Consider the following 10,946-nt stretch of genomic DNA (forward strand, 5'->3'; position numbering starts at 1 on the left):
TCTTCCTCGCTCCCAACCTGATGACCTCACGCGCATCCCATATACTCCTCCACGTAAAACTTGGTGACGATCCAAGGTCAGCCTCCATAAATGATCTATCGCGGAAATACTTGCCTTTCAGAACCCGTGACATGAGACAACTCTCATTAGTTAAAAGCCTCCACGCCTGTTTGCCCAATAAAGCTAGATTAAACTTCTCATAATCTCGGAAACCCAATCCTCCATGGTATTTTGGCTGGCACATGCGATTCCAAGCAACCCACGGAATTTTCCTCCGCCCATTCTCCGCTCCCCACCAGAATCTCGACACTAATGATCGGAGCTCATCACAAAAGGTCGTGGGTATCTTGAAAATGCTCATGGCATAAGTAGGGATCGCCTGAGCTACAGCTTTTATAAGAGTCTCTTTGCCTGCCTTACTCAAAAGCATCCCTTTCCAATCTTGTAACCGCTTGCTTAGTTTGTCCCGAATTATCGACGTGAGGGCCCGTTTGGAACTCCCCACAACAGTAGGGAGTCCCAAATATTTGTCTTATACCATTACCTCCCTAACTCCCAGTAGCTCAATAATGCTATCCCTCCGATCCCTACTCGTACTCTTGCTGAAAGACACGGTGGTCTTCGCTAGACTTACCAACTGGCCCGAAGCCCTCTCATAGCTCCCAAGAATATCCTTCACGACCCTTGCTTCCCTCGCATCCGCCCTAACAAAAATGATACAGTCATCCGCAAACAATAAGTGTGACACCATAGGCGATGTGGGAGCTACCCGAATCCCGTGAATAACACTCCGCTCCATAGCTCTTCTCAGCATGCTAGACATAACCTCGGCGCATAAAATGAAGAGATATGGTGACAGCGGGTCACCCTGTCTCAGCCCCCTCCTAAGAGCAAACTGCCGCGTTGTGGAGCCATTTATCAGAACCTCATATGACACCGACCTCACGCACTCCATGACCCTGTTAATCCAACGGTGATGGAAGTCCATCCATATTAAAACCCGCTCTAAGAAATCCCATTCCACCTGATCATAAGCTTTCGCCATATCCAATTTCAGCGCCAAGTGCCCGCCATTACTTCTCGAATTTTTCATATGATGGAATAACTCAAAAGCAACAAGAATATTATCCGTTATTAGCCGGCCCGGAGTAAATGCGCTTTGATTTTCCGAAACTATCTCACCCAAGAACCTCTTCAGGCGGTTGGCAAGAACCTTAGAGATTATTTTGTATAACACATTACATAAACTTATGGGGCGAAAATCACTCAATTTGTCCGGGGCCTTCTTTTTCGGAATTAGAACGATATGAGTGCTATTTAAATTTGGTGGGAACGGAGCTCCATTGAGGATGCGCAAAACAGTACTAATCACAGACGGTCCAACAATATGCCAATATGTTTGGAAAAATAAAGCATTCATACCGTCGGGGCCCGGAGCTTTGAGTGGGTGCATTTGGTTTAAAGCTTCAACAATTTCCTCCGCACAGTAAGGTTGTTCCAGCTCCGTATTCATCTCTGCATTTACACGATCCTTCACACCCTCTAGCAACTCATCGAAATTCTGAGGTTCATCCGTGGCAAATAAATCCTCAAAATACCGAACAGCCACCTCCTTAATATCAGCTTCATCCGTTACCTTTCGCTCATTATCATCAATCAGGTATCGAATAAAGTTCTTTTTCTTTCTTTGCTGAGCTTTGTTGTGAAAAAATTTGGTATTTCTGTCCCCATCCTTTAACCACAAGGCTCTCGATCTTTGTCGCCAAAAGGTCTCTTCTTGACGAAGAAGGTGCGAAATCTCGGTCACTAGTCTCTTCCTCTCCTTGACAGCTGCCGCGGTACGGAGCCCTTCATTTAGTCTGGTAAGTTTTCGTCTTTTCACCTGAATATCCCTCATAATTTTCCCAATACTCACCCCCTTCCACTTTGTTAACTCCTCTGCACATCGACTAATCGTGTCGATCACGTCACTACAATCGAGCTGCCACGCTCCCCTTATCGTATCTTCACAACCATCCTCTCCAACCCAAATCTCCTCAAAGCGAAATCTCTTCTGCCTACTACCTTCCTCAAGCCGCCTTCCATCAAGCCACACTACTAGAGGTGCGTGGTCCGACCATTCTCTATCCATATGCACTAGTTTCGCAGCCGGAAACATTTCAGCCCACCCGTCATTCACCATCGCTCTATCTATGCGGCTTTGCCTGTTGTCACTCCCTGCTTGCCCATTATCATAGGTGAACTCGTACCCCTCAAAGTTTAGGTCTTTTAATCCGCAATCATCAACCGCATCTCTGAAATTATTCATTTGCCAGAGTGCCCTCTCCCCTCCTAACATTTCCGTCGAATATAAGACTTCATTGAAGTCCCCAATGCACAACCATGGGCTTTGGGATTCTAGAGCTAGCATACGCAACTGTTCCCAAGATAAATAGCGATCTTGGACTGCCGGCCAGCCGTAGAACCCAGTGACCCGCCACTTAGCATCACCCTCCCCGACTTCGAAGTCCATATAATGCATAGCCGCGGACCTAAACGAAATACTTAACTCACTTTTCCACAAGAAAGCCAACCCATCTGAACGTCCCGCACTATCAACAGCCATCCCCTCAAAACCCTGCATACTATCTCTAACCTTCCTCATCTCAACCCCACTTAGCTTCGTTTCACACAAAAAGACTATACTAGGATCCTCACGCCTGAGCAAATTACGTAGCCCGCCTACTGCATCGGGGTTGCCCAGCCCCCTGCAGTTAAGGCTCAATATTTTCATGATGCCGGGTGGGGTTGAGCTATCTCAACCTCCGCCTCAGGTATTGGAGCACCCCTGCTTAGTTTAAGTTTTTTAGCCGAACTAATCTCTCCCGAGCCTGCATCATTTCTATCCCTTTTTTTCTTCTCTGTCATCTCCTCTCGCTGCCCTCCCTCCTTCCTCTCCACTAACAAACGTCTCCAAGTTCCTGTCCGCTGCTCATTCTCCCCCGCATCCACTGACAACTCCACCATCATTCCTTGGACACCCGTTCCCCCCTGCTCTCTATCCTCGCCCTGGAGAAGACCTTCTGCCGCCAGATTGACTTCCTTTGGGTTGCCCTCTCCCTCTCCTGCTATGCCTCCCCTTTCTCCTTTGTCCCTCACATTCCCCTCCTGCCGTTGCTCTCCCCTCATCTGATCACATGTAGCTGCCTCACTCCCAGGGGGAAGTTCACCGTGACTTTGCTTAGCTGCCTGCCCTTTCCCTTTAATCGTGATCTGCTGCAATTTCACAATCATCCCCGCTAACACCTCCTCTTTATTTATTTTTTCCTCATTATCAAAATCCTTTGCTAATGATCTAGCCCTAAAAGATTGCACTCCCACCACAGTTTTTGTAGTTTTCCAAGGTGATGCTCGCAATGATTCATCGAAACGAAGCTCACCCTCATCATAAGGCCCCTCATCACAGTCCTTTTCTCCATGACCTAAAACGCCACACCCATAGCAAAAGGTTGGTATCCTCTCATAAGAGACTCGAAATTCCTCCGTCTTCCCAGACGGTAGCCCAACAGTCACCGCTGCCTTCAAAGGCTCACGCACATCATGCATAAAACGAAAGCGAATAGCCCTCTCCATCTCTGGGAACGGTCCAATATCCATAGTGATGAAACTTCCCAGTTGCGCACTCAGGCGCTTCACATTCTCCTAATTGGTTCTCCCTCTAAAGGGGAGATCGTAAACCCTAGCCCAGATGGGCACAAAGTGTAACGACACATCAGTCATTCTGCCCTCCAAATTCGGTTCGCTAAAACACCAGATGAATTTGTCGAAGTGCCATGGCTGTCCATCAAAGATCTTAGTTTTATCCCTCTCCTCCTGAAACCTAAACATAAAGATCTTCTCCTTTGTATCAATCAATTTTCCCACCACCTCACCCTTCGTACTCCACAGTTTTATCATAGAATCCACTGCCGCTTTTGCGTTAATCGATTTGGATGACCATATTTTGCCTAGCAGCATGAACTGTGGTTCCTTCTCCTCCACCGTATCATCCCCAACATCCCACACAAAGGTATCCTGCCCCCCAACCTTCCCTTTTCCCTTCCAGTTGCTGCTCCCTCCCCTCTCCCCCATAAAAGTCTAGGCAAAAGCAGGAACAAACACAGGAGAGAAGAAAACGAGAAAACAATACCTTGCGAGAAAACGAAACTGATGCCACCAAAAACCATAGAACGAACGCTAGAAGAAAGAAGAAAAGAAACTGAAAGATAGAGTCCTCTCGGATGAGCCGTAGAGGAGCCTTCACGAGCAAGGAAGAGCGAAGAGAACTTTGACGGAACCCTCACAGGAAAACCCTAGAGGAGACTCCAATTTTTATTAGAGTATAAAATTGATCTTGGGACTCAAATCACCTCTCCATTTTTCTTTTTGAGTAAACTATATATTCCCTCCGTCTCGATTAATTCCGAGTACCGGGTACGGGTACCTTCATGTAGAGTTGGCAATGGGTCAGGGTGCTTTCCTCCAAAATTGGCCCGACCTAGACACGCATATTGAGCTGGCCATGTCGTGCCGTACCTGGCCCACTCATCTCAACCCCCGCCGCGGCCCGATCCTGACACGTCCAGTTTCGTGCTCGGGTCGTGCCTGGCCCATGGGTTATTCGTGCCTGGCACGTGAGCCGGCCGGCCCATGTGCCTTAAGTTTTTTTTTTTTTAATAATTGCTATATTTTTAGTACTTTTTGTTTATTAAATGATGAATTGCTGCTATATAATTGTTATAATTGTTATATTTTTAGTACTTTTTGTTTTATAATTGCTATATTTTTAGTACTTTCGTGCCAATTCTCGGGGCGTGTCGTGCTTGGTTCGTGCCGGACCCACTCGTGCCTGGGTCGTGCCATGCCTGGTGTAATGAGCCGTAGTTGTAGTGCACATTCCCTAAAAATTGCGCGCGCGGTCCTTCCACTTCGAACACTTAGATTTCTTATTTGCACTTATGTATTTTCATTTCTGTTTTTAGTTTCATTTAGTACTCCAAAACTACTTTCTGCGTGTCGAATCTTGGAGTCTCGTTTTTAGTTTAAGATATGTTTTTAGGCGTTTAGAAAACATATCGCTATTCTTCACAATCAATGTATCCTGCTACCAGGACCAAACTATCAAATTTGCCTCTATGAGAAGTGCTAGTCAATCAAAAACCGCTTCTCATCCAAAAGCTTGTTGTTGCTTGTTGCTTGCTTTCAATAATCGTATTGTTTACTTTTATTGCTTTCGTGTGCCGGACTTGATAATCGTGACTAAGATTCCCGACACACGCCGACCGAGACCGATTACGAATGCACTAGTGATCCTTCACTAGTGCTTGACGCTCTCGCTTGCATTCTTGTTGTGTGTTAGACAAGGGTGCGCGCCACGATCCGGCTCAAAGTCCCGGACCGTGGCACTTGGTATCAGAGCTCGGTCTTCACGAGGAGCTGCTGCTTACGATGACGGGAAAGAACACAGAACTGAGTGGGAACAAAGGAGAAACTAGGGCCCGGGTGACGGCCTTAGAGAAACTACTTGAGGAGAAACTTCCTTATCTGGAAGGACTCGTGGTGAGTCTCGGGGGCACTCACTAAGCCGTAGACGAGACGGTAAGGGGGCATGAGGCTCGCCTAGAAGCCGTAAATGAGACGATAAAGGGGCATGAGGCTCGCTTTGACGCCATAAAGGAATTGATCCCGCGTGAGTTTGCAGTAGACATGGGTTATGTCCACGAGAGACTCGGACGGCTCGAGAACATGTGTAATACATTGATGAAAATGGCCGCAGGCGGGAATTTTGGAGGGACTCCCAAGGTGAAGCCGCCTACACCCCACAAGTATAGTGGGGCGAGAGACTCGAAAGAAGTCGACAACTTCCTCTTCGACATAGAGCAATTCTTCCGAGCGAGTGCGCTCGACGAGACACTGAAGGTCACTACCGCAAGCATGTATCTAATTGATGATGCCAAACAATGGTGGCGCTCCAAATACGCCGAGATTGAGGCAGGGGGCATAGTGTTGGAGTCATGGGACGATTTCAAATGACTCTTCAAGGAACAATTCTATCCGGAGAATACCGACTTCCTAGCTCGAAGAAAACTCAAGAGCTTGAAGCATACGGTTTCTATCCGGGAGTACGTGAAAGCCTACTCGACGTGTATGCTGGAGATAACTGATATGACCGAGAAGGATCGCGTGTTCCAGTTCGTAGATGGTTTGAAAGAGTGGGCTCAACGAGAGATCTGCGACTGTTGGGTTCTCTTAATTGATGATGACATACCCATTTTAACTTGTGTTTTCTTTGTTTATTATTTCAGGCTTAATCGATCAATTTTTTTATTCTAATCATTCAAGGATCGTCAAGTAATTGCTACCCAAGACATAGAGTCATTTGGTCTTGTACCGTTCATATTATGTACAAGTTGGAAGAGTAGAATACTTATAACAGATGATGATCGACATACCGTTACCTGTAACGGGTAATGGTGTTCTTGACTATCTAGTTTGACCCGTCACACTTGAAGCAAACTTTTTATTTCAAATATTTTACGAATAGGCTCTCTCAAATCAGTTTTGGCATTCTAAAATATTTGAAAAGGTGGTATGTTAAAAAGAGTTTGTAAAGACTAGTTCAAAAGATTTCCCTTTTCATGAAACAACTTTTTCTTAACTTTCTATGAACCTTGTTTGGCTCTTTCCTTGTTTATCAATGAATTGTCTTCTTGCTAATGGCATTTCCTCTTTGTTTCTGAAAAGCCACAGATATTTTGAGGCTAAATACAAACTCTCTTTTCTCTCTTTTGCTCCTTAGAAGTAAGCCCTTTTGGTGCTAGTTTGGGAAGGTCAACTTCTCTTGTCTCGTGACCAAAGAACTTGATCACAAACCCTAGCTTACATCCTCTCGTCCCTTCTCTATAAAAGGAGCACCACTCCTCACTTTTAAAGCAAGACTTTCCTGAGAATTTTCTTGAGTTTGCAAAATTGGTTTCAAGTTTAAAATCATTTTTAACATTTTGCAAAAGCTTTCAAAGTCTTCAAGTGTTACAGTCACAACAACTGTTACTTTAAGTATTGAACTCTTTGACTTATGAACCGTTTGATCTTGTAAGTTGTCCATATCAATTCTTGTTACGAATCAGTCCGTGGAAACTTAATCCTTGTAAAACGTTCTAAGTAAGAGTGTATAGTTCTAGGACGGAGTAGTCCTCGAACTTGTGTTGCAACCGGAGTAGGTTGTTGGTGTCGCAACCGGAGTAGGTTGTTGGTCTTTTTATTGTACGGGTTTTTAATAGTCGGAGTAGATCACTAAAATATTCAATAAAAAGTAGATTGGACGTAGGCTTTTGAGTATTAGCCGAACCAATTCAAAAATCTTGTGTTCTATTTTTGCTTACTTTTATTCCGCTGCATTTATTCTTATCAAGCTTCTTTGTTTGCTTTACTTTGAAGTAACAGTTCTACATACTGTCACATTCGTTCTGTAGCTTGTACTTCATATGCTAAGAGACGAATAGCAACAGTCAGAACCATTGTTACCCTCACAGTTCAGCAAGTAGTTACTTTTCAATACTCGTTTAATTCGTCAATATTAATTATGTATTCACAACTTCTCCACATTATCAAACAACTTACTTAATTCGTCAATAGTACCTAATTCACCCCTTCCCCCTCTTAGGTACTTGAATCCATAAACTCTTCAATTGGTATCAGAGCCTCGTGCTCTTGATCGAGGCTAATCGCCTTAGAGTTTGATTCGTGGATAATGAATTCCGAGAAACACTTCAAGATCCTGGTCTTTACCGGTGCGAATTTTGGATGGTGGAAACTCAAAATAGAACATTACATCAAAAGTATCGATTATCAATGTTGGAACATCATCCAAAATGGACCTCTCGTTATTGAGGAAACCGACATACTAAACGGTTTCACCAAAACCAAAGAGGAAAAAGATGCTCTCGAAAATGAAGTATATGACCTTGTGGTTGAAATAGTAGACTTGAGAGAAACAGTGTCTGAAACTGTTGCATCCAACAAAGACCTAGACAAGTCAAATGAAAACGTCAAATGTTTGGTCAGTGAAAATGAGCGTCTAAAGGGTGAAGTAGCTAATCTCAAGAAATAAATAGGAGTCCTTCACGAAAGGCTTACCTTCCTTCAAAAGGGTATGCCCGAATGTAGTACTTCTAGATCCATACTTCACTAAAGATCCGAAGAATTCGTTGATCTAAACAAACGTCTTGATGAAATGACATCTATGTATGAGGAGTTTAAGGAAATAATTGGATATCTTGTGTCTAAACTCAATGCTCACACTCATGACTTCATAGTTGAAAAAAGGTCGTCAATAGAAGTTGAGAAGAATGATGAACTTAAAAGAGAAAAGGAAAAGAACATGCATCTTCTCACCAAAGTCAATGAATTGACTAAAGAACTTGTGAATGCCAAAAATGTCACTGAAAAATGGGAAGGAAGTCAAACCGTGTTAAACTTCCTCACTCGTCAATCCAAGAGATGTGACAAGGTTGCCGGTTTGGGCTTTAAATGGAACAGTCAGACAGTCTGTCACATCCAGAAGCCTAAGACCGACTTTAAGAGAAGAAAATATGTTGGTCTTCCCGAATATATTATTTGCAACTATTGTGGTAAGAATGGTCATGTCCTTAATGCTTGTAAGAAAAGATTCAATGACATTAACAAGAACATTAAAGTTGTAAAATAAATGTGGATTAGGAAGGACTCAAATGACATTAACAAGAACACCGTAAGATATGTTGATCACAAAAGGGGACTCAAATTTGTTTGGGTTCCTAAACTCAAAGTCTAATCTTGTGAAGGGCTTGGTGAGAGGCGACCACAATTGGTACTTGGATAGTGGGTGCTCTCATCGCATGACGGGTGATAGAAGCCAATTCCTCTCACTAAAGGTGTATAATGGTGGCACGGTAAGGTTTGGTGACAACAAAAAGGGTGAAGTAATTGGCATTGGAAAGGTCGGTAAGTCACCATCTCTTTGTGTCGACAACATGCGGCATGTCAAAGGTTTGAAGCATAATCTCGTTAGCATTTCTCAACTATGTGATAAGGGTAATATTGTCGAATTTATTGCTAATTTGTGTTGAATATTTGATGTCACTACTCATGAATTAATTCTCGAAGGTAGACGTGTCAAAGATGTGTACTTAACCAACTTGAACACTTTATCCGGTCATACCATGTCTTGCATGAGTGTAATGAATAGTGATCCTTGGTTGTGGCATAAAAGGTTTGGACATGTTAGTGCTAAAACTCTTAACACCCTTAGAAAACTTGACTTGGTTGAAGGTTTTCCTAACATAAAATTTGACTTTGACAAAGTATGTGATGAATGTGCTAGAGGTAAACATGTTAGAAGTTCCTTTAAACCTAAAAGAATTGTGAGCACACTTCGACCATTGCAACTTTTACATATCGACTTATGTGGACCAATGAGGACTAGGAGTAGAGGTGGTAGTCGTTATGTGTGTGTCATTGTTGATGATTATTCTAGGTTCATTTGGGCACTCTTCTTAGGCTCTAAGAATGAGGCATTTGATGAGTTTCTAATTTAGTTAAGAAAGATTCAAAACAAACTCAATTTAAAACTTGTTTCCATAAGAACCGATCATGGAACCGAATTTGAAAACTCATCATTTGGTGCTTATTGTGATGACAATGGTGTAGACCATAATTTCTCGGCTCCTAGAACCCCACAACAAAATGGAGTGGTTGAAAGGATGAATAAGACCCTTGAAAGTATGGCTAGAACCATGTTATTAGGTAGTAAGTTGCCTAAGAACTTTTGGGCCGAAGCGGGAAACACCGCTTGCTATATTCATAATCGTGTCATGATAAGGAGTATAATAAATAAAACTCCCTACGAATTACTACGTGGAAGAAAGCCCAACATTTCATATTTTAGATGCTTTGGGAGCAAATGTTTTGTTCGCAACAATGGTAAAAACAACTTGGGTAAGTTTGATCCACGTAGTGATGAAGGGGTGTTTATTGGCTACTCCGACCATAGAAAGGCTTATAAAGTCTACAATAAACGAATCATGTTTATTGAAGAAAGTGTCCATGTCATTTTTGATGAATCTAGTATGCTTGGACAGGTACAAAATGTGGAAGAAGACGATGAAGATGATGAGTTCGAAATAGGTCTTGTTCGAAAGGACTTTGTGTTTGAGGAGGATGAAGCAATGAACATTGACGCTGATCAACAACAGTCTTAGGCACTGTCACCTCCAAAGGAAAGCAACATCTCAGGAGGAACACGTGGTATCTCTCGCCATCGCTTCCTCTCGTAACGCAATGACCCAACGACTGTTGCCTCCACTTCCAGAAATGAAGCAACTCATGGCACTGTTGATGATGACCATTCCACACAGAAGGAATCAGTCACTGAGACTGGCACTGCTGAGGGGGGACAAGAAACCATCGTTCCAAAGAAGTGTAAATATCAAAGCTCTCATCTCTCTCAAACCTCACAAGTGAGATTAACTCTGGAATTCGAACAAGATCATCTCTCAACAATCTTGCTCATCTTGATGAGTATTGTGCCCACAATGCCTTTCTTTCTCAAATTGAACCTGCCAATGTGACAATCGCTCTGACTGATGCAGACTGGTTAATTGCCATGCAAGAAGAACTCAATCAATTCAAAAGGAACAAGGTATGACACTTAGTCCCTAGACCGCCTAACTGTACCATCATTGGTACTAGGTGGGTCTTTCGCAATAAGCTTTATGATTCCGGAGAAATCGTGAGGAACAAGGCTAGACTAGTGGTGCAAGATTATTGTAACACCCCCTCATACCAGGGTACCTTACCAAGGACTACCCTAGCATGAAAGGTTGTTATCATCTCGGTTTTCCGAGGTTAGTATATCAAAGTTACCAATTCCAAACAACCTTTATTAAAGT

The sequence above is a fragment of the Silene latifolia genome, chromosome 7 (genome assembly GCF_048544455.1).
Source record: "Silene latifolia isolate original U9 population chromosome 7, ASM4854445v1, whole genome shotgun sequence".
Lineage (NCBI taxonomy): Eukaryota > Viridiplantae > Streptophyta > Magnoliopsida > Caryophyllales > Caryophyllaceae > Silene > Silene latifolia.